General features: G+C 41.0%; 1 protein-coding gene across 5 annotated transcripts in view; it reads left to right on the forward strand.

Moving 5' to 3' along the window:
* FAT3 (FAT atypical cadherin 3) overlaps positions 1 to 20,021 on the forward strand; it is a 676,861-nt gene that overhangs the window by 412,923 nt on the left and 243,917 nt on the right. The window lies entirely within an intron of this gene.

Below are 20,021 nucleotides of genomic sequence, written 5' to 3' on the forward strand. Positions count from 1 at the left end.
CTCTGTCCACTGCTGACTAGAAGATTATGTTATAAGCAGCCATCTTCTAGACTACAGCAGCCCTACACAGAGATTCAGAAATGCAGAGATTTTTGCAGTGAGTTATTAAATGGGTAGCATCCCAAACACAACAGACAGGAACTAACATGATAGACTCTGTGTTGAGGTTCTGACCTACCAGGATTTCTTCTGGCCATTTTGGATCCCAGCCTATTCTTTATAGCTTTTGGGAACCCAAATCCCCCTTTTGTTTTCTATTTCCCTATCTCTGAATCCTCCTGGTCAGTAGAAAAATTTGTATTGTCAAGGAGTCTCCCAGTGTTGTAGCTTCATCCTATTTTCTCCTGACTAGAATAAGGAACAGCCAGACAGGATTTTGTTCATAGTATCTCCTCCTATACTGAAGATTGTTAAGTCCTCTCCATCTTCACTCAGCTGGACAATTCTTGTTCTTGACTGCTTCTAATAAATCTTATTTTCTTATCTTTGAATCATGATTACTGCTCATCTATTCCAAAGAGTAGAGCGCAGGGCTTCTTGCAGACTTCAGCAAGTAGAGGTACTGAGATCCTCTGCAGGAGTTCCTCAGCTGGGGCCAGTTATGCACACTTTGAGGACCTGGCTCTCCACACAGCACAGGAACATATGAGCATTGCGTGGGAATCAATGAGCACTGTAGAAGAATGAGATAAGTAGTGTTATGGACTGAACATTTGTGTTCCCCAAAAATTCATATGCTGAAGCCGAGCCCCCAGTGTGGCTGTATTTGGAGAAGGAGCCTCTAAGGAAGTAATTAAGGTTTAGTGAGGTCATAAAAATGGACCCCTGATCCAATAGGATTAGTGTGTCCTTATAGGAGGAGACCACACAGCGTTCTCTCTTTCCACCATCCCTCTTTCCCTCTGAGCACCCACAGCGGAAAGGCCTTGTGAAGACATACCAACCAGAAAGAGAGCCCTTATTAGAAACTGGCCATGCTGATACCTTGATATCGGACTTCTAGCTCCAAGATGGTGAGAAACGATATGCCTATTGTTTAGACTATCCAGTCTGTGGTCTTTGGTGATGGCAGCCTGGACACACTTACATAAGCAGCTCTGGGGCAGTCCTTGTGCTGCTCCCCTGTGCCTCTATCATCATGAGGTCTGTGCATTCTTGAGCATACTATGATGCTTAGATTCAGATTTTTTTTTTCTTTTTATCACTCTGACCTACTCTCCTACAGAATATTTAAGACAAAATTTTCAGCAGGACATTTTTGTGTTACTGATATGGAGAAACCCATTTCATAGAAGAGTTTGTTGAACCAGGCTTCTTCTACATGCTATAGTTAGTTTTCCACTGGAATTGATTTAATCTCTAGTCCAATGAAATATATTTAATAATAAGCCGTATCACGAAGGCCTTCTACTTTGTTATTAAAATATCAGGAATCACTGTCTGATGAGTTCTTACGCATTATGTTTTAATTATATGGAGAAGAAGAGTTCTTAGGCTTCAACTCAGGGTGTGATTTTTTAAAAATTATTTAAATTGACTTTGAAGCACCTTCCAGCCATTTGTTCAACAGTTAAATTCCCCAGAATGCCTGCTGTTTTCTGTCTAATTTTTGACATTATTATCTTTCTGGAAACAGAGCTGCTATTTAACTCAGCTAGCACTGAACAGAAACTGATTATTCTCTTTCGATGTAACTGGAGTGACTTAAATACTTACCATCTTTTTGTTAAGGGAAGATTAAAGCATAGGAGAAAAGTGTTCTGTCTTGCAACTCAAAATAAATATTTCAATAAGAAGTAGCCATAATTTCCTTATGAAAACTATATTGGGTCATTGGGTGTTCAGTAACAAAGTATTACAAATAGATGTAAGCAGTTCCTACAAGGTCTTCTTTTTTGTTTTGTTTTGTTTTGTTTTTGTTTTTTTGAGACAGGGTCTCACTCTGTCGCCCAGACTCGAATGCAGTGGTGCCATCTTGGCTCACTGCAACCTCTGCCACCCAGGCTCAAGCAGTCCTCCCACCTCAGCCTCCCGAGTAACTGGGACTACAGGTGGGTGCAACCATGCCTGGCTATTTTTGTATTTTTAGTAGAGATGGAGTTTTACCATGTTGGCCAGGCTGATCTCAAACTCCTGACCTCAAGTGATCCACCCACTCTGCCTCCCAAAATGCTGGGATTACAGATGTGAGCCACTGCACCCTGCAGGTCTTCTATTCTTAAAAGATTCAGAGATTTCCTTTGACTTTGGCCGTGATATGTGATTGGGCAGGAAAAAAGAAAAGCTAAGGCTAAGTTATACTAGGGACTCTTCTTTCTATAAATCAGAGACTTGTCATTACCTTATCCTTAATCCATATTCCAGTCAGAGTTCTTCAGAAATTACATTCCTTTCAGTTACATCTTCTTAAAGGACTTACTGGGTCAGGGACACATGTGGTAGAATTTAGACAAATTAGATCATCTTAATTGTTGGGCAGTGAGTTTTAGTAGCTCTTAAAAAAACATTTTTAGGCAGTGAGAAACAAAGATCCAACAATAAAGAAGAAATCAATCTGTGATAAAAAAGTAAAGTCAGCAAGATTCATGACAGCTATTGGGCTTTCTATTGAGTAGCAGAGTTTGGAGTTTACTGAAGACTCTGCTTTCACTGGGCTTCAGGCTTTAGAACTCTCTTTTGTTTAGGCAAGTAGTGTAGACTATATTGCTTAGGAAGCCTGTTTCTGTCAAAGGAAACATGACAATCCAGCTGTATTCTTTTCATCGTTAGCCTCAGCTGTGTCATTTTTCAAATAACTTAATGACACATCCAAAGCAAAATTAAGTTATCTTGGCTACAAATGTCAATATCACCCATGACATCAGTGCTGGTCTTACATAGCCTCTCTACTTGGACCTCTGGCCATCACTGCAGATGCAGCTGTGAGTGGTTCCTTCATCCTCCTCCAACTTGCCCGTTTCTGTCAGCATTCAAAGGATCGGTCATTCAACAACAGCAGACCTTTACTGAACAAATGTTCAGTGCCAGGCATTAGGCTGGGAGAGTCAGTCAGGATCAAAATGACAAGGGAAATACAAAGATACACAAAAGGGAAAAGACATTTCCTCTCTCACAAAGCTGATAGCCTGTTGAGAATTAGTGTAAGTGAGAGAAGGAATGACTGGAAACCCACTGCCCCATTGAGTACTGGTTAGAGAAGAAGCATGAGACTTCTTGCATACTCTTTCTTCTCAGAGCCCCAGATGTGATTTACAGGTGTCTAGCCCTATTGTCCTGTTATCTTAGAAGAGAGGATGGCTCAGAAGAGAGGATGGCTCAGAAGAGAGAATGGCTAAGAGGGGGTCAGGAAGGATGAATTTTCATTTTTGCACCATTTGTTTCAGTAACAAAATAAAGACAATGTAAACTGCCTCCAGCTTGTTGAAAAGATTAAATTCTCTCACTTTTGCAATGAATCATTCCAAAGAATGGCAATAACTGCAGAATCTGTCTGTCATTAATGGCACTGAAGTCACAAATGCCTTTCTCAGAGAAGGGCTTGGCAAATAGCAATGCACCTTTCATTTCCACTAAGTAGTCAGCTAACCTACAGGCTGACAGGAACATACGTTAAGAACTATAGTAACTTCATGACTGTATGCCTCTGTGTGGTTATGAAGATCTCCCAAGGAAATAAGAGCAAGGTAACTATGAATAATGGGGTTTGTCTTTCCTTGCTGAGCTTTTGAATATGTATCCTATATACTATGTAAATGATTCTGACTCTATCATATTCTAAATAATGACATCCCTTATTATACATGAGGCTTTGGTTTTCAAAATAAATGAACCAGCATGTCAGGCATATGGAGTTCCTGGAAATAAATTAGAATCTCAGCAAAAGCCGCATGCTGTTTGGTTATTGCGTTTTTTACCTTAATATACTGTATATCCCTCCTTCAGGTGACAGATACTCTTGAGGTTTGGGAGGTCCATGTACTTCATGTTATGTTTGGTACATACTTTGGGATGGATCACAGTCATGTGAAAGTCTGAATGTCACTATATGCATTTTATTGACTTTACCTTCAATAAATAAAACTCTGTCAGATGCCTTTCAGAAAGGTTGAGAGGTACTCATTGGACTGGGTGATAGGGTGACCATTTGCATATTAAATTTAAGCTACATTAAGTAATGTGGAGAGCAGACAGGCATGTATATGCAAGTATGTATCTAACCCTGAACTCATACGTCTTTTCATAATCTATTGAACGTGATCTTGAACCAAATGCAGTAAAGCAGTCAGAGGCCTTTTAGGACCTTTGTGTCTTGGGCATTCTTTACTCTTGTTTCCACATGAGTTTGCCTTAGCTAAGATCTCCAGTGTATTCCACTGTGATTGTCGATTTTTATAGCATCTCTCTTATTCTTTATTTACCTGTAAGTGAATTAAAATAAGCTGTATTGTGAATTTGGACTTTTGGAGCCCAGATTTCATAAATGGGGAAGGCATTGCTTGGAGTTGTATTTAAATCTAAATGAATACGAGTTCTGAAATGTGGTTCCCCTACTTTTTGCTACACATCTGGACCCACTGAATTTTACAATTGAATTGGACACTTGAAGCACGTCTCATAGGAAATGTCAGCACCAATAATTTTCAGAAGTCATGAAGACATTCCGATGTAAATTTTGCTATCCTGGGTTGTGCACGTGAAGGAGTATGTGAAACTTGGCCAATTGTGCTGAGCATACTTGATTTCCAATACCTGTTAATCCCTTCTTGTGAACTGTCAGTGTTTTTAAAGGAACCCAATGACGATTGGTCTGGTAGTGATATTAGTCATGTTTCAGACTATAAGAGTGCTTATTCACTGATTGATTATTAACCTGTTGGAGCCCCTACTAATCTCATATAAGCCATGTCTGACTAAGAAAATTCAGATTCGATGCCTACAAGCGTAATCAGCCCATTTTATACAAGCATAATCAGCCCATTTTATTCTCCCATTTACCCACATTTCTCTAGGTTAATGCATTAATTAGTTATTATAATATTATGAGTATATTAATGCTAACAGCTAGAGGCACAGACCCAAATGAATTAAGCCAGGCTGACTTCCAGACCAAATCTTCTCTTGGTCAGGAATCAACCATCTAGCCCTTCCCATCTGAATCAGTACCTGCATGATGGATGGGAGATTAATGAGTGTAACGCCTTCTAGGATCTCCAGGGCTTCATCATTAGTATCTGCCACTCTAGAGCAAACGTCCCCAGAAACTACCTTTAATGCTGTCTGCCATCTTTTTTATGTTGGGGAGCAACTAATTTTTCTAAGTCTAATAAATTATACTATGAGAACCATGCATACTCAAGAGCTGGGTGCCTCTCTCCATAGTTCAGGGAGCATCACAGAGTCCTGTAGTTCTTTACAAACAGCACTGCAATGTGGTTGTGAAAAAAATCAAGATCACTTCTCTCTTTCTCTCTCTCTCAATCTCTCTTTCTCTCCTCCCCCATGCCCCATCTCTCTCTGAGGTCCCTAACTTACCTGGCCTGCCCACTTTGTTGGGAACCATTTAATGTCTGAGCATGGTGCTTGAAAAGATACCTGAGCATAGAAATGATTCTGCAACAGAAATGCCTGAGTTGTGTGAGTCTACTCAGCCAGTGAGGAGGATGTATTTGAGGGGCCTGCTGGTTCTATTCATTGTATTGTGATTTTCATCCTTTACTAGTCAGTGGCAGTGTTTATTTATAGGTAGACTCTGTTGTTGAGAATCACCACTTAGCATTATGGGCTATCTGGGTTGTAGTCACACCTAGCCACTTTACAAGTGTGTTTTCTGCAGTGGAAATATAATTTATATAATCACCTTACAGGAAAGGGCTGGAGCTACATTGGTTCATGAGTTTGATGTCGGCGACATCCATGGACAATGCCAGGCCAGGTTCCCTAATGGCTTATACATGCCACTTCCATATCGTTCCTCCTCAGAACATCGATTTCCCCTACTGTCCCTGGCCAGACCCTACTTATCATTTTAATACCTTTCAGTTCCTGGCAGTCTTCATTTTAGTATTCTGATTTTTTTTTGCCCTTTTTTTCTTTAAATATATTGGAACAGGGAGTTTAGAGAGGCTACATCAGGGTCCTCTAACTGATTCTGAAGACACAAGAGAATCTCAGGACAGATTTTAGGTTCTCCCTGCCCTCAAGCCTGCTGTATACTGCTTGGAGTCAGGAGCTTTTGGGCCCAGCAGCTGTGGGACAGGAGCCTCTCACTCCTGCCAACTGTGAGAACCACCAGCCAGGGCGAGGTGCTTCATCCTGCTGAACATGATGTTTGCTTTTAAATCTAAAAACAGATATAATAATACATTCCTCAGAGGAACTCTATATGGATTTGTTAAATGAAATAATGCACATAAACAGTTTAGCCTGGTGCCTGAGTCCTAAGTGCTCAGTAATTATTAATTACTGCCATTATGACTATTATTTTATTGTTATTAATAGAACAGGCTAGAAACGTGAGAAAGTTTTAGTGTAAATGCATACACATAAAAGTAAGGACACAGAGTCACAAAATAGTTCATATGAATCATTGCTGTAAGTTTCATGCCAGATAGTCCTTTAAATATTGAGCACACTGCACTTTCACCTTTTAATACTTATTTTATGAATGCAGTTAGTATGAACTCTTTCAGGTAGGCCAACTGTATAGAGTATTTAATGAATCATTTTGAGTAAAAGGTAGCCCTGTATTGTTTTCTTTCTCAATTCCCATTTTATGGGCCCCAATGTTGTGTCACTGTTTCTTTCCCCAACATAAGGCACAGTTGGTGAATGTGAATGTGGCTTCCTGTCCATCATTCAACCCAGGATGATGAAGGAATTTAGATACTACGTGATAGAAAAACAGTGTTCTGGTCTGGGCATGGTGGCTCACACCTGCAATCTCAGCACTTTGGAAGGTGGATTGTTTGAGTTCAGGAGTTTGAGACCAGCCAGGGCAACATGGTGAAACCCTGTCTCAACAAAACATACAGAATTAGCCAGGCATGATAGCATGCACCTGTAGTCCCAGCTACTCGGGAGGCTGAGGTGGGAGGATCCCTTAAGCCCAGGGATCAAGGCTGCAGTGAGCCAAGATTGTACCACTGCACTCCAGCATGGATGACAGAGAGAGACCCTGTCCCCTACCACACACAAAAAATGTTCACCATATACTATGCATTCTCTCTCAATTTCTCTCTCTCTCCCCAGATACATAATATGTATTTATATATTTATTTAACATATATGCTAAATATCTGCATAATTATAAACATACTCTAATAGCTTTTTAGTTTCCTAGGGCCAATATGACAAGTTACCAGAAACTTGATGGCTTAAAACATCAGGCATTTATTCTCTCACAGTCCTGGATGCCAGAAGTCTGAAATCAAGGTTTCTGCAAGGCCATGCCCTCTCTGAAGGCTCCAGGGAAGCATCCTTCCCTGCTTCCTCCAGCTTCCAGTGGCTCCAGGTATTCCTTGGCTTGAGGGTGCATCACTCCAATCTCAGCCTCTGTCTTCACATTGCCTTCCACTCCATGTTCCAAATCCCCCTCTGCCTTTCTCTTATAACGATATCTGTCATTGGATTTAGGGTCTACCCAGGTAATCTAGGATGATCTCATCTTGAAGTCTTTAACCTAATTATATCTACAAAGATCCTTTTTCCAAATAGCATCACATTCACATATTCCAAGGACTAGAATAGATGTGTCTTTTGGGGGTACCCCCTGCAAACATGCTATAATCATTTTGTCACTTTATCATTTATGTTAAGTTTAGAAACAAAGTTTATTGCTATAACTGTAAAACTCAAGCAAACAAAAACAATGGTTCTTAATAGCTGAAAAAGTATATACCAATACCAAATGCTACTGGAATGTTGAGATCTCTGCAATATGAGGTTGAAGGGAGGCACAATGCACACTTGTAGAAGCCGTTTGAGGAAGTCTGAATTTTCATGAAAGCCATTGATCCAACCTGGACCACATGTCCATTCTTCCAAATGGGAACAGCTGTGGCAGGTCATGAAATGCATGTATCTGAAAAGGGGGGCTGTGGATCTTCCTTTGTGTTCTGCCTTTCAGAACCTGAGGAACTGATCCAAACCAGCCATGGATGCTGGTAGAGGAAAAGTTTCTGCCAGATCTGCCTGGGCTTTAAGCCTCATCCTCTTTTCCCATCTTCACCCTGTGCTGTGATTGCCTTTGGGTTCTCCAGTGCCATGACTCAGAGATGCCCTCATGTGGGAACATGGCCAGTTCACTGCTTTAGTTGTCATCCTCAGAACCCGGTAAGCTGGCAGGATGAATCAGCATCAGGACATAGAACTGATACAATTTGATATTTTAACCTCCAGTGCAAAACTGGACTGTCATCTCAATTATTTTCTGGGCCCCACACAACCATTTAACTGGCAGGAAGCCCATTCTGCTAAGTCGATATGGAAGGTATTTTGGATTTCATCCTGACCAGAGAATTCACAGACTATATTTAAATCAGCAAGAAATGCTTATGAAAATGCAGACATGGTTGCTATTGTTTTTGCCTTTAATTTCCATCATTAAACAAGGCAGATAATTATGCATTACTGCCCATTTGAGGATTGGCTGAGCATTTCTAGAGAGCATTGAGACAGGGCTTCTTACCCTTTACTTACTGGGAGACAGCAGACTATGTCATGACTGACACTTCCCTCCAGCTGCCTTGCTGACATTTAGCCAGCAAAAAGGCTTTCTCTAGATGCCTAGAGTGCTGGGGCATTCCCATGATGGGAACTCTTAAGCATATCCTTCTCTCCTTTGCAGAGTAAAACAAAACTCACAGAAAAGTCTGACAGAAAATGGAACAGAGCTAACCCTTACTCTGCCATGCACTGTACCTGGGCTTTGTCCATGCTATCTCATTCAGTTCTCCTAGTAACCCTGTGAGGTAATATGAATGAATAAATGAAGCAGAATACATTATTTCAGCCTCAGGATGCTTATCTTTTGCTTTAAATTGCTACACAACACAGACATGATTTCCTATAACGAAGCCAAATCCCAAAGAGATTAAATTACTTCATGGAGCTCATGTGGACCAAGCTGAGCCTTGAACCTGAACCTACTAACTGAAAATCTTTGCTCTTTCTATTACATCAGGTTGCAAATTAATGCAGATACTGTGGTCTTGCCCTAATTCAAATTTCCCCTGGGCTTTGGACCTGCACCCTCAGAAGCAAAGGGGCATTTAAGATGCCAAGCAGCCTAAGTCACCTAAACAAGCTGCCCAGACAGCCCTGCAGTGAGCTGCCCTGACACCCAACTTCTGCTCAGAGGCTTCAGGAAAAACCCTCATCAGCCAGTGCAGTGTCCAGAAAGTTTGTAGGTTTTTCATGTAGTGAGAAAACCTGCATGTGAGTCCTGCTTAGGATTCTTACTGCTGCATAGCTTTGGGCAAGTCCCTTAATGTCTCCCATCCATCTTGTCCATCTGTAAAATTGGGATAAGATCACTTGTTATGCTTTCAACAAGGAGGATGATGAGGGTAAAGATACACTGTAAACTATAAAAATGACTGTACAAATATTAAGGTGCTGTTACAAGGAGATATATACACTCAGAGATAGATGAAGACAGTCCCTGGCATTATGAATTCTCCAACTGTGATCACTGCCCGTAAACACCCCAGGCTCTCACAGAAGCCTAAGATGCAAAAACTTTACCACTGCTTGTGTGCAAACACACCAAGCCACCTAAGCACTTTTGTTCTCATACAGTATTGGGTAGGGGACTTTTATGATTGGAACCTGACAATATTTCCAAGGCCAATGTTTTGTTGACATCTGAACTTGCACAAATTGCCTCATGTGATTTATCACACTAAGTAGATGCCTAGTAAATATTTGTTGAATGGATAAAAGAATGGCTACATGCCTTCTAGATTCTTTTCAGTGCATTGCAAAGTTTACTGTCATCATATCAGGGAGAATAAAGTGCTGACCTTGCAGCCATCCTTGTCAATGCCTGGGTGCCTCTGCTGCTGCCTGCAAGGGCAGCCCAGGGCAGTCTCCAGGGCTGGGGGGCCAAGGTGGCAGCCTCAGAGCCATCCTTTTGTCAGGCAGGCCAGGGGTGGGGGTGCCTCTGAAGCCTGCATTGACATATAGCATCTCTTTTTAGTAAAAGTGCCTCCCTAGTGCCAAGTACCCTGCTCAGTTGCAGGTCATGAGTTTTCTCTCTATCAATTATGTTCATGAGTTGCAGGTCTGAGGGTTCCCTCTATCAATTATTTTTGGATTTTGACCCCTGGATCAGTAATCATAATGCTAAATTTTGAGATGTCAAGCCAACATCCTGAATATTCCTGACTTCCTCACTGGGCGATGCTGAGGAAGAAGTAGTTTCTGATACCTGTCACTGTGTTTTGTTCTATCGAGGAAGACACACATACCACCCCGCCCCCCCCCCCCCCCGATAACTCTGATCCTTGGCCTTGTGCCTAAAATAAAATGTTCACTTCCTAACACCCCTTTTCACATACTTCTCACTGGAGATAGACTTTTATGAATTTTCTATTATGAGTTCACGGGCACATGTGATTACGTCCCCTTTGCTTTGCAATACAGAGATGTTACCACGTGACTTGACTGTCCTGAGGCCAAAAAACCCATAAAGATGACATACCAGGCTTGTTATGCGCACTGCTGCCTTTTCATAGCCCATTGCCGGCCCAGGTATTGCACTTTGGGGGCAGAGTCAGAAGTTAATTGAAGCGGCTGCCACATCGTGTCTCACAGAGAATCCTTTCTCTAACATGCGTGACTGGTTATGTCTCCATGTAGTGATTCCTCTCTTTTGCTGTGCAAAGCATAACTGGAAATATAAAGTCTTGGGGAAGAGGGACTTTCTTCTTGATTGGAGTGACAATATGACAGAGGCAGGACTTGTTGAGGAAGTGCTTGCTTCCATGGCTGTCAGCACTTTCCTCTAATAGAGTGAGCCATTTTTTCCAAAAAGTGTTTTTTAAATAATCTTCCTGCACTTTATTTACTTCAGTCCATGTTAAGAAGTTTTCTGAGTAGATGGCAAAGAACAATTCTTAAAATGTGAGAATACCAAATGTAAGATAAAAAACATAATTGCAGTTTAGACTTCAGATTTATTTGAAAAGGGGATAATGATAGTAATTACCCAGTTTGAGTTTTGTAGAAGGCTAATTAGATCCCCAAAGCATTTGTATGCACAAGGAAAACCATAAATACAAAAGACCATCTGGTCCTTATCAGCTTACAACACTAACACTGTCTGTAATTATTTTTTCTATACTGTTTTGATGTTGACATTTTATGGAGCAATACATTCTACGCTGGTTAGGGAATAACCTACATTTCTGAAAAGCTGGGGGTTTGCCCCCTTTTTTCCTAATAAAAGTTTTAGGACTCCAAAGGCAAAGAAGACACTGCTTTTCAGAAAAAAAAAAACAGGTAAACATCTTTTCATTATACCCATTGTACTAGAAATGTGTTGTTTATAAACCTCTCTGGCTTATCTGACTTGTCTTGTTAGTAACTTAGTCTACTAAATGCTTGGATTCAGTTAAGTTTCTTTGTTTGCTTTTTTTTAGGTAAAATTGGGAATGACACATTTAGCTGTGTTGTGTGTGCTAGAAATGCAGCCTTCATTAGTCACTACTTTCTTTAGTTAGCGCTGTCCCTGGCAATTTGGATATTACAAAAGTATTTAATAACATTATTTGTTTTCATGTTCATTCTTTGTCTCCCCTACTAGTGTGACAGAGATATTTGTCTCATTCATTTCATTTTATCTCCAGCTCCTACAACATTGCCTTGTACATGGTGGGTATTCCACAGCTCTGTGTTGAAGTGAATGGGTAAATGAAGTAAAATACATGATTTAGATTTACATCATGTATTCTACTTCATTTATCCAATCGCTTCAACAAATAGCCTCTGGATGCTTATGACTGATTTGCTATCAATTGTTACATAACAAATAATCCCAAGATTTAATGTCTTACAACAATCAACATTTCATTCGATTTCAAGATTCTATAGGAATTCAGGCAGGAATTGGATGAGAATTCTTTAGTTCCGGATGGCATTGATGGAGGTCACTTGGTGGTGGTCAGCTGGTCGATGGACTGGTCTAGAGAGCCCAGGACAGCTTCAGCATAGGCCTAGTTCATAAAATAGATGGATGGAAGGCTAGGCTCAGTTGCGACTGTTGACAAAAGTACCTGCATGTGGCCTTTTCTCATGGCTTAGAATTTCTACAACATGGCACATCAGGGTTCTAAGAAGTCCAGAGAGAATGTGCTAGTTGTCTGAGAAGATAAGCCTGAATTGCCATGACATTACTTCTACCATATTCTATTGGTCAAGCAAGTCACCAAGGCCAGCCCAGATTCAATGGGAGGATAATTAGACTCTTCTTCTCCATGAGAGAAGTACAAAAGAAATTGCAGCCATCTTTAATGTTTCACACCAGCTAGTTGAAGGGAAAGGCATACTTACTGAACAACTCTAAAACAATGTTTAAACAAAAACACTAAGTTCCGTATGCAGAACTCTCACGTTAATGCAGAGTAAGAAAATCGACATGAGGAAGGAAGTCTTCATGGAGGTCAGGTTTCAGTTTTGGGCTGAGCCTGGAAGAATAGATAAGGTTCAAATCATGAAGGTACTGGAGAAGAGTATTCCCAAAAAAGGAACATTTTGCTTAAACACGGATGTGCACCCAGAGTTGTCAACACTGATAACATTTATCTAGCAGCTGTTAGTTTGCAGTACATTAGTGATAAAAGGACACGGCCATCACCATTTTTGGAAGGACTCTGTAGGAAACAGCATACACAATTTCTAAATGTATTTTCTGTGAAATGCTAATTGCATCCCTCATTACAGAATCCCTTGTGAGAATCATACTAGGCATAGCTTTGTTAGACCTGTTCTGCTTGCTTCTTTCTGATAAGAACTAGGACAATTCCTATTTTCTTTTACCCATTGGCTTTTAGGATGCTCAGACCCAAGATTGAAGCTGAATCAATAATGTTGAGCCTTCCATTTGGCATTTTTTGCAATACCCCTTTTCTTTGATCTTAATATTTTAATTATCTTTCTGTTTTGCTCTTTTGTAGTATGAATGGTTTGCTTTAATCTCTCTCAAAAACTTTCCACAAACTCAGTTGAGCAACTTAGAAAAAGATATATAAAGATGAATAAATAAAAGTTTGATCCTTATTTTAAAAGAACATATAGTTTAGGTAGGATTCATATACAGGAGGATGTTATGGACAACAGAACATTTGAGGAATGGACTCCAAATGACATAATTGCTCAAAATAAGATGAACAAGGTGAATTGTGGACACTGGATTGAGTCTTTGAAAGCTAGGATGAAGAGTCTAGTCATAACTGGAAAAACTCTGCATCAATATTACATAGTATTTTAAACTGATACAGCATGCACTTTTCTGAAGAAGTTAAATATTTCAAGGATATTCTGAACTCTTCTTCATCTAGGAAACAGATGAGAATTCTTATAACATTTTTCAGCCCAATAGCATTGAGGGCTCAACATGAACAGCAGCTTCTACCAGGGGCTCTGGGAGATGTCAAGTCCAGTAAGATACATTTCCTACTTCCAATGAGCTTATAGTTTTGCAACCAATAACCTATCAATTAAATGGAATTTCCTCAATCATGTTTCTGGATCTTAATACCTCTGGCCCTCTAAACAAGGAATGCAGGAAACAGTAGACATTTGCTTCATGTTTGGTTGGAGAAATAGATTGCTCCAGGATAAGCAGGGTTTTAAAATAAATGTTAAAAGTACAGAACAGGAAATTATCAAGCAGAATATGTGCCTGTCTTCATGCTGTATGTTCATCCAGTGAAAAAATATGCCTAGTTTTATTTCACTAGTAGACCTGGATTTCAGTAGGTTGATTTCATCTGTTAGGGATAGAAGAGCAGGAAAGAGGATTTCAGTAGGAATTCACCTGACCATGAGGAAAGTGGTCAAGGAATGAAGACATTGGAGGCATAAGGTCTTTTTCTCTTCCTTCTGGAGATTTGGTCTCTCATGCTCTATTCCTATGACAGTAGTGGTAGGTAGGGTAGGGAAGATGGCAGAGTTCTTTCTGGGATGAAGAGAGCAGATGAATTGCATTGCCATGTTTTAGTTTGGAGGAATGAGGCTTTCTGCAAAGAACGTATATGAAGGTGATTACTTGAAGAAAAACTGTAGTGATTGACCCCACTGAAAATCAGAGGAAGTGCTTTAATAGTTTTGCATATAAGTGGCACCTTTGACCACTCTTACCTTTGGGGGTGTGCTGTGCAGGCCCCTCCAGGACTAAGTCACCAATTCCTCCTGCTCCTGGAAGTGTTGGCAGTTGATGACTCTCAGCTGATTCTAGGAATAGCGTTCAGGTGAAGAGAGCCCCCTTGCCCTCTCCAGGGATAGGTCCAAATGCCTGGCCTGCCTCCCTCAGAGCAGAACAACACTGCAGTACCTTCCCAGCTCCAGAGCTCCTCCTGGATCCACTAATGCCTTCTGTCATTCATTTTCTCCCTCTGCCCAATCCTACTCCCTTTACAGCCCCACAGCTGTTGACACTTTAAGCTACATGCTCATCTCCACCTCAGTTTGCTTCCTGGAGGATCTGAGCCCAAGACATGGACCATCTATAAAATTGTGTCCCAGAACCAGGATTCAACAAACCATTGTGACGGCCATGCTCATTGCCTTGGACTGGTGCCAGGCATGAAGATCCACATTTAAATAAGGCCTGTGAAGACACTGCAGTCAGAAGCTGTCCAGAAACGAGTATGGATCACACTGGAATGCTGCAAAGTATCTCTGGATTACTTCCTCCAGAACTGAACACTGACTCCCCTCTCCTTCTGCTCTCCCTTCTGTTTTCATCTCTTGTTTCTACAGCCCTGTTCTGAGTCCCACCTGCTCCATTTATCTTTATAATTTAGCTTCAAAATGCACCTGCCCAGTGAGGCATAAATGGTGATATTTGTCTCTCATATTCAGTGTGTGGAAAAGTGTCGGGGCACATGATGAAACAGATCTCACCCTGGATTGTGATGAAGACTGGCATTTCTCCTAATTATAAAGAATATAGGATTCCTGGATCTATTGATTTCCATTAAACTTGTGTAGAGTTATGAATCTTAAAATGGAAGTTTACAACTATAGATACCTTAGGATAGCGTTTTATAGCAAGCAGGACTCTAGAGAGCACCATACAAATCAGCATTTGATGCTTGTCTTAGGGTTTTATGATTTAAAGAATTGCTTGTACTTTATCTGCAACTATATCCCAGCCATCCCTTGTAATTCTGGCCTGAGTGAGGGAAAAAGCTATTGCCAAGGTGAAGGCAGAGCTCTAGACCTCTCCTGAAATTGGTTATTTTCTTCCTTCACTCCCTTTTCCTTTTAGCTGCTATTGAGGACTTGTCTCCTTATCATGTTGCCAGTGGGTCCCTGCTCTGGATGTCCATCACTCATGAGTTGGAAAGATTCTCCCCAAAGTTGCATAGCAGGAGTTTTGATTGTGCCTCAGCGCTTTGTTAGCCAGACCCTCATCACAGTGGGCTACACACATCGCCATGGAATGCAGGGATGTCAGAAAAATGAAACTGGGCCTTCCATCCTAATTTAAAGCCAGATGGGTCTGCCTTAGGTACGTTCTTATGTCAGCGATCTAGATATTAGATGGTGAGAGATCAAAGTGAAATCATAAGTGAATCCTCCTTTTTTCATTATCTTTTCTTATTCTTTAAGCGAGCATTTGTTAAACACCCACTTTGTACATATATATATATATATATATATATATATATATATGCACCTTATTTCTCTTTCTCTCCATTTTCTTTCTCCTTTTCACTTTATTTCTGTAGGAAATAATTGAAGTCATACCCAAAGAGACTGCTGGGTGCTTACCTTTGTATATGGTGAAGAAAAGTTTCACCTGTCCACCTAAGAGTTATAAAACATTAGAGAACTGATGAATAGGTCTATAGGAGCTGATTGAAATGCCATTTTTTTTGCCATTATGATTGGATGTATACCTTGCACCCTACCAGAATGCTGGTGTCTGTTCTTCCTTCCAGGAACCAGAGAGGGGACACTGGCTGCTCTTGAGGGTTATTTGTTCTAGCCTGTGGTGGAGATTGATGAACTATTCTTCCTTCTGCTTTACAAGATCTTAACTTCCTGATGACACGAGTCTTCCAGATATTGTATTTGTCCCCTGTATGCTGGGAATTCTTGACAAATCTTAATATTCACAGCCTCGCTACATACCTATCCTTCTGTTTGCACTCATTAATACGCACTGTCCTTCTTATTTCAACATTCAGCTATTGCTGAGTTCATATGCTATTATTTTTCAAGTACACAGGGAGTAGTGGTTCCTTAGCACAGAGTCTTTGGAATCAGACAGCCCTAGGCAGTGGACATGCTGATAAGAATTGGCTCTTTAACAACAAAAAAGCCCTGATTGGTAATCCTTGCTGATTTTTGTGGTGTAAATACTCCCATTGCAGCCAATTTCAAGCTACCAAAGTGAAGTCATTGAACATGGAATTGAGAAAGATGAAAGCACAGTTCGTTCTCATGAGCTGGTGCCAGACACCATCATCCCTAAGACTGAGCCCAAGATCACCCCTTGCTAGTTCTGGAGATCATTACTTAGCTCCTCTCAGTCTCACCTTCCTTATTTGTGAAAGGGGGTTAATATGAAAATACTTACCTTAAAGGGATATTGTGAGGATTAAATGATATTTCATGAATAGCACTTAGTTTAGCAGGAGGAACATATTAATAACAATCATTCAGTAATGGATAGCTAGTTAGCTAGGTATGCTAGGCACCTTAACCTCATCAGTAATGCAGCTTGCTCTCTGGAGTAAGCATTCCTTCGGATGAAGTTTTCAGTATAAACCAACTCAGTTCGTGATGTTGGTTTCAGTTGTGGAAAGGGGTTGGCTTCCTTTGGTTTGTGGATATACTTAACAAAGTAAGGCTGGTAGCCCTGCTCATCTCCTATAGTTCCAGCATCTTCTTTACTTTACAGCCAATTGTCAAATGGCTACTGTTCACAAAAGAGTCTGCTGTGCTAGATGTTGGGAGGAGAAATGCCTGAGTGTACCTAGACCTTGCTCAGGCAGTTTGTGGTTTAGTGGAAGAAGACAGGAATGTGTGCAGGTAACGTGGAATTGTGAAGACGGCTGGGCTGAAGGGAATCAGGGAAACAAGCACCTTTGATGCTGCAGGCTACTTCCCATGAGGGCCCGTTTGGGCTTGGTCAATGCACTCAGCTTCAGGAACAGGCACAGTATGGAACATGCTTTCCTGGTGTGTGAATCATTCCCAAGTGTGGAGTAGAAAAGGCTTGTTGCTCCTCTAATCCCTTCTGGAACTATGTGTTCCTTCAGATTAGAGTCTCCATGGGGACATCTGTGTCTTCTAATAGGAGTCGAGACACTTTTTTTTTGTCTTAAAATAAATCCACATGTCCCTACTGCATTCTTTCTCAGTCAGTCTGAGTCAAGGGTGCACAATAAATTCATTGAAATTGTATTCATGATGAGAGCAGACACCTCTGCCAAAATGGTCAGTCCCCTGCACACTTCCAGATTTCCAGTTTTTCCTCCAGTCTATTTTCTTCCCCCAGATTGTGTAGGGAATGCGAATCCACCAGGTTACCATTTGTCTCTGTTAGACCATGCCAAAGCTATAGTTGTCAAAATTTTATTCCCCAGCTCTTGAACTTCTAAGTGTTTGATGTTGTGTCTAACAACATCAAACATCTAAGCATCTAGGGGATGCTTTTCCTTAAAGAAATGAAAATCAATTTGATCACTTGCATAAACTATTCATTTCCATTGTCCATCTTTTCCTCTGGGTGTAAACACTTTGAAGGTAAAGGACTCACTTTTATATACCTAGCCCCACAGAGAGCTGACAGTGTGGAACACATAGATTCACTTGTAATCATCTCAGCAACCCCAGGAAGGAGGTATTGTTTTATGTCTTTTATATACGTATTGAAACACAGGGTTTAGTAACAACCCCCCTCTGCAGTCATGGGATGTAACCAGGGCTGATTCCAAAGCCTCTGCTCCCAGGCCTTGGCAGCCAACACCCCCACTTTTATCCACTGGGCACAAGGCGCTACCCCTGGCCACACAAATCCATCTGGAAAAGACCTCCATTCTCATTGAAACCACAGGCCATACACATACATTGGTCTGGCTAGTTAAGAAGGTTAGATATTCAAATAACATAATTTTAAAATATTTAATTTCACTGTTCTTTTAAGGCCATAAAACTGACTTGCTTTTAAGAATTTACAAAGACACTTTGAAGAGATAAATTTACGGAAAAATCTGGCCCACATTTTCCAATAAAACTGGTCCTGTGTTCCTCAGAGCTACAAACAAGGCTTTGATGAAAACACAGAAATCAGTAGCTTGCCTAGGATGAAGAACATGAGGCTTCTCCTACTCACGCCCAGTTCCCCAGAGACCATCTTCTTCCCATGGATATTTCCCTTTGCTTTAATTGCTCCTCAGAAACCAGCGAATGGGAGGAAAGGAGTCTAAAGGCACCGGGGCTGGGAAACGATAGCTGTTCTTTGGTATATGTATGTGTGTATCCCTGTAATAATTTCCCCTTTAAATATAGAAGCTGGGAAGATGCTTCCTGAAGGTGCTACCACCTCTTCCAGCCCTGGCTTCTTCCTCATTTCCCTTTGCTTCTGTCCTGCATTTGGGCTCACACTCTGTTTAAAATCCCCTTCTCAGACAGGCACAGTGGCTCACGCCTGTAATCCCAGCACTTTGGGAAGCCAAGGCGGGTAGATCACCTGAGGTCAGGAGTTCGAGACCAGACTGGCCAACATGGTGAAACCCCGTCTCTACTAAAAATACACAAATTAGCTGGGCGTGGTGGCACATGCCTGTAACCTCAGCTACTTGATAGCCTGAGGCAGGAGACTCTCTTGAACCCAGGAGGCAGAGGTTGCAGTGAGCTGAGATTGTGCCATTGCACTCCAGCCTAGGCAACAGAGCAAAACTCTGTCTAAAAAATAAATAAATAAAATTAAATCCCCTTCTCTGCTTGACAAAAGTGTATGTGTGTGTGCTCGCATGCGTGTGCACACATGTGTGCATGTCCTTCGGTATCCAATTAAAATGTTCCTCCTCCATGAGACCTATTTGAATGCCCGAGCCAGAATTCGTGGAACCTACTTCTGTGTCCTGGTGGCACTTTCTGTCATGCCAGTGGCCCACATCTGCTGCCTCGTGGTATTAGCAATTATGGCTGTGCCTGGTTTCAGAATATTACTCGAAGCTGATAGATAAGCTCCTTGAGATGGGGCCTGAATCATCCATGCAGGTTACCTTCCTACCAAGATGCTCTGTATACTGCAGTGTTCAGTAAAGGCTACCAAATCATACCTGCTTTCCAAAAATTTACTAAAATATAAATGTTCTGGGGACACCCAGAACTCCCTTTACTAAAGCAATTGGTTGCTCTAGCAGTATTAAGAGACAATGGGGTTTGTTTCACAATAGAGCGTAAATCATTACATTAATTGTTTCCATATGTTGCAGTTGGAAAGTCCAGTTCCTTGTTATTCTTCCTACTGTGATCCTAATAAATTACATTGTCTCTTCTTGGCTGCTGGACTATGAGCCTAATTAGCATTAATTCTTGAGTGAATTTTAAATATATCCACTATCCTTTCCTATTTTTCACTAGAATAGATTATTTGTGCTGTCACTAAAGCAGGGTCTCTCGTGGTTCTAGAAAAGCCATTTCTACACACATTACCTGCCACTTCTCACAGGTCTCCATAAATCCCATAGCAATACCAAAAATATTTCTAAGCTTTTCTATCTTTAGTTTTAAATTTTGCTTTCAAATTTTTAAATTACCCCATTATAAGGTATTGT

The sequence above is a fragment of the Gorilla gorilla genome, chromosome 9 (genome assembly GCF_029281585.2).
Source record: "Gorilla gorilla gorilla isolate KB3781 chromosome 9, NHGRI_mGorGor1-v2.1_pri, whole genome shotgun sequence".
NCBI lineage: Eukaryota > Metazoa > Chordata > Mammalia > Primates > Hominidae > Gorilla > Gorilla gorilla.